The following is a 4,963-nucleotide window of genomic DNA, read 5'->3' as shown; positions in this document are numbered from 1 at the left end:
GCCTTCTCCTGTCCCCAGCTACGTCTGTAACAAAATGTCGGGATACAATTCAATCCCTGACCCCACGTCTGAGCAGTTCCTTCTGCGCTTAGAGTTCATGTACTCCCGAGTGTCTACCTTGTGACCCGTTCTGCTATCTTCTCACTTCCTGCTCTCTGAACATCTAGTCAATGCTGCATATACTCACCGGTGAATGTTGACATTCTTGATTCATCGTGGATATTGGATGAGACATAGGGGGACTTTGAGCATGTTGTCTTTAAAGAACTGTGTACTTATTACTAATTCATGGAATCAAATTTGGGAGGTTCCATTCTAAATCCCTTTTGGGTTTCTGTTTTTGTACTCAATGGAAAATTGAATTTCAATCTAGTCTTTAATTGAAATCATTAAGGGACATTTTTATTTTGTTAATGTGGCTAAATACTTTGATTGGTTTAAGATGCTAACTTAACCACAAGTTCTTGGAATAGGACATTATTCATTTGTTGGGCAAATCTGCTGCCAACAACCTCTTTAAAGTTTGTTTGTTTTTTTGAAAAGCAAAGATGTCGCTTTGAAATCTAACCATGTCATTTTCACTTGCCTCGTATGTATGCAAATAACTAAACAATGAGTAATAAAGACCACAGAAGAATTGATTCCTTTGAATTTTGATGTTGGTGGAAAATATTGACGGTACCTGTTTATTCCAGCAGTACGCTGGTTATGAACATTCACCTTTGGGACAACTCTTAGGAGCAGAAGTGAAGTTCTACAGTCTGGCAGATTCAGCGTAGTGCCAGAACAGGAAAATTACACGTCAAAGCCCCAGAATCAGAGACCAGAAGAGGCACAGTGGACCCTTTGAGAAGCTGATGGTGACATTTAGCTTGACTGTAGAGCGTTCAAAGGGATGCATTCATCTGCCGTCTTGGAGCGAGACAGCACCGCTTTGGACTATGCTCAGAATCCAAAGGCAAGAAATTTGGTTGCGGTGCAACATGTATGCTGCCATATTCCCTAAGAGGGAGGCTACGGTAACTTTATAACCAGGCTTGGACCGAACGTTTTTCTAGTTCCAGCTCTCTGTCTGGTCCCCAAGTCAGAAGGGCACTGAACAGCAACAGCAGGGGCTCCGTTATCTGATTGGATTCATTTTTGCTACTGCATTAGGCTGATTTTCATCAGTGCTGATGATGGAAATAGGCCTATACTTTTGCATTTATTCTAATGTCTGTCGGGTGATAGAAAATGCAACATTGAGCAAAGAAATTGTTCTATTTGCAAGTGTCCATGTTTTTATATATGTTGTAGTAATTTTTTAATAAGAATTAATACCAAATTAGTTCCAAGGAGTTGGAGATTGCCCCAAAGTCCAAATAGTCTGCTCCATCCAGCACCCTTGCACCCCCACCCCCCACCCTCAGCCCCCATACACATTCACTCTTAAGAATATTTCCTTACGTTTTCGGGTTCTGCCGTGTCCCAAGAGTTTAGGAACGTTGCACCGGTGATGGTGGTGGATGCTATTCAGTTCAAATCTGCAGATCAGTAGGGTGAGCTAGATGCTGAGTCCAGAGCACAAACTCCACCCTGACTCCTTGTTCCTGGCCGTGGGTGATGGAATCACACTCCCTGCTTCTTGCCAAAAAAAAAAAAATGACATCAAGTCAAAACCTAGTCATAACTACACTTTAGGTCAGAGTAGAACTGCCCCTGTGGGTTTTGAGACTACAACTTGGGAGTAGAAAGTCTTATCTTCAAACTGCTGGCCTTTCAGTTAACAGCCTAACACATCACCACTACACCACCAGGGTGCTGGTATATGCAGCAGGCTGGCATTCCACAATTATAGGCTTTTCACATCTGTATTTTCCCCCACCTTCCATCCAGACCCATGTAATGTAAGGTGGTTTGGTGGGAGTTATGTGGTGCAATCAAATCAACATAATCTTTGACCTTGTTTAATAATACCCAGATAGAATTATTCCCTACCCCTCCACTATCTTATTAAAGGGGCCTCTAGCAGAATGATTCCAGTAGGCATTGACCTACTAATCATAACCAGCCATCTTTTTTCTTAGGCCAATCCAAAGGCAGCTTTTCTCAGCTGTAGAATATTCCTTAGAGCAACAGTGACCAAGTACATTAAAATGTGGTCCAATTCACATTCTCTGGTAATGTCAAGACTTAATCTCATCCTATTCCTGTTGATTTGTAGATAATGCTCTACAAAAGAGACTAGCCACAGATCATCTGAAACCCAGAATATCACATAAAGGATTATAGCTGCAAGGGCCATGTAAATTGACCATAACTCATGAATCTATATAGCAGTGAATACTGGTAACAAATCATTGATGTTAACGAAATTCAAATTGAAGACATTACAAGTCTACAATGCATGGATCTTAAAAGTTTACAGCAAACTGGAAAAATAGTGTGTTAGATCAGATTGACTAGAGAAACAAATTCAGCGATATGTGTAAAAAAGAGCTTTATATCAAGAATCGCGAAAACATCCCAGCCCAGTCAACTCAGGTCCATAAAACCGAAACTAGGCCCTAAGTCCCTCTTCAGACTCACGCAGCACATGCAGTGCTGCAGAATGCAGGGAGATCACCTGCCTGTGGGTGCAAAGTCCTGTGGATCCAATGGCAGTGGACGCATCTCCAGGGTTCTGGCAGAAACCAGGGTTCACCTGTAGAAAGGTGAAGGCAGAGAGAAGGAGAGTTTCCGAGGGTTCTCATGAGAAGACCACACCCTCAAGGAGGTGCCCTCAGGCTGTGACCTGAGTGACGGGTTGACTACCCCCCTACACTTTTATGTGTCTTCTAGTTAACGTGGAATTATGTAACTACCACAGATAGGAAGGTATTTTACAAATTAATTGAAGTAAAGAGGAGGTCTTATAAAGAAAAAAAATGGGTCCTATATAAAACCAGAAGGAGATGAGAGGAGCCAGGCAAAGAGAAATAGATATCCTATACTTTTATGAAGAGAATAGTTTCATCTAGTGTCACCCAAACAAGCAAATAGCTAGTGAATGGGCTATGACTGGTGGGAGGAAGCTGAGTGCTTATTTAGAATAAAGTAAGATGTATGTGAGGATGGCATCAGTGGCAGCTGCCAGCCATGTGGTTATGGAGTACTTCAAATGTGGCCACTGCTCTGAATTGAATTAGACTGCAGATGTAAAATATACACCAGAGTTTGAAGACCCAATCCTCCCTCCAAATATAAAATATAACATTAATAACTTTTTGTTTTGTATTTATTAAACTAAAATAAGTTCTTTTACCAGTTTCATTTTATTTTTTATATGTAGATACTCAAACATTTTAATTATATATTGGCACATTATATTTCTTTTGAAGAACACAGGATTAGAGCCTGTAATACAAATTTCTATTGTGGTGTAGTGGTTACACATTCGGCTATGATCTGCATGATCTGCAGTTCAAAACCACCCGCAGCTCTCTGGGAGAAAGACTGGGCTTTCTACTCCGTCAGCATTTACAGTCTTGGAAACCCACAGGGCTGCCGCTGTAAGTCAGCATTGATTCCACGGCAGGGAGTTTTTTTTGTTTTTTTTTTAAAGGAGCCCTGGTGTTAGAGTCTAAAGCTTTAAGGAAAGTGTGCTCATCTCTGCTTGGGCCCAACTCCATCTCTCCCAGAGAAGCCTTTTTGAGTGCAGCTGCCTTCTGACCTTGCTATGCCTTGTCAAAGATTTCCTGGATCAAGAGATTTGGGCCCAAGGAACAAAATCAGAATGGTTCCATTCCCTAGTGGATTTGAGTGAAAACTGGTAATCAAATCAGACACCACTCTAAGACAAGACATTGGAGAAGAACCTGGCCGGGCGGGTCTGGAAGGAGTTGCAAGTGTGATCTCACTCAGGATCACTAGCATATTCTACTATATTAAGTTTAAAACTACCGTTTCGGGTCATTTGAACACGTATTAGAAAACATCTGGTTTCTTTCTTTGCTTTTATGTCTCCACATGAAGTATTTTACTAATATTTACTAGTAACTATTGAAACCTTCAGTATATATATACATATATCTAGCCTCAAATATGACACCCCAGTTATTTCAAAGGGTTATTTCTCAGGATCCAAGGGCAGCGATCCCTGGATCTGGGGGAAGCCAATTTCTTTAGCAGATGGCACTCAATTGAAGTCTGGACCTGAAGAGATGTTGCAAATGGACAGACTGGATTTGGAATTTGTGTTCAGCTGTGAAAAGAGCAACTGAATTCCTTGCTGTCCTGAAAAAATTAAAGCAGGATTTCTCTACCTCGGCGCTGTTAACATTTCTGACTGGACAAGTCTTTGTCGTAGGGATGTGTTTAGCCACATCCTGATTCTCTCCTCAGTAAATTCCAGCGGTATTGCTCTAGTGACAACCAAACAGCCCCTCCAGCCTTGGGCAGTCCCCACTGCATTGTTGACGGTTTGGCCTGTAAGCTTCTCCTCCTTCCTCTTCTGGCTCACATCAGGAAATAAACTTTCTTTACTGGCTGAGCTCTTCAGAGAGGAACTGGTTCTCGGAGATCAGGCCGCCAGTTTGGTGAGTGAGTCTGGGTCACACTTTCTGGGGGCCCCCCTGAACCCCTCCATCAGGACTCAACTTCTGCAGCAGGCCTGAAGGTACGAGTGAGTGATGGTGTGCAGGGACGGGAGAGTGGGAGACTTGGGGAACCCACAACACCAATCCAAAGTCTGCCCCAAGTCTATTCTGATTTAGGCCCCCGAGACGGCTTCCCAAGACTCAGTCTTGACCGGAAGTCACTTCCTATTTCTCCCTTGTATTGACTGGTGGGTGTGAGCCCCTGAGCGAGTGGTCAGTAGCTTGTAAAGAGGGGTAAAGAAGATCTTGCAGTAACATCTCAGTGCTTACCTCCAAGTGACACACACACACACACACACACACACACACACACACACAATACTGACAGGGTAGAACTGCCCCTGACA

This window comes from Echinops telfairi, unplaced genomic scaffold (assembly GCF_000313985.2).
Source record: "Echinops telfairi isolate 266 unplaced genomic scaffold, ASM31398v2 ScPeMD7_41;HRSCAF=154, whole genome shotgun sequence".
Taxonomy (NCBI): domain Eukaryota; kingdom Metazoa; phylum Chordata; class Mammalia; order Afrosoricida; family Tenrecidae; genus Echinops; species Echinops telfairi.
Note: the sequence above shows the minus strand (reverse complement) of the source record.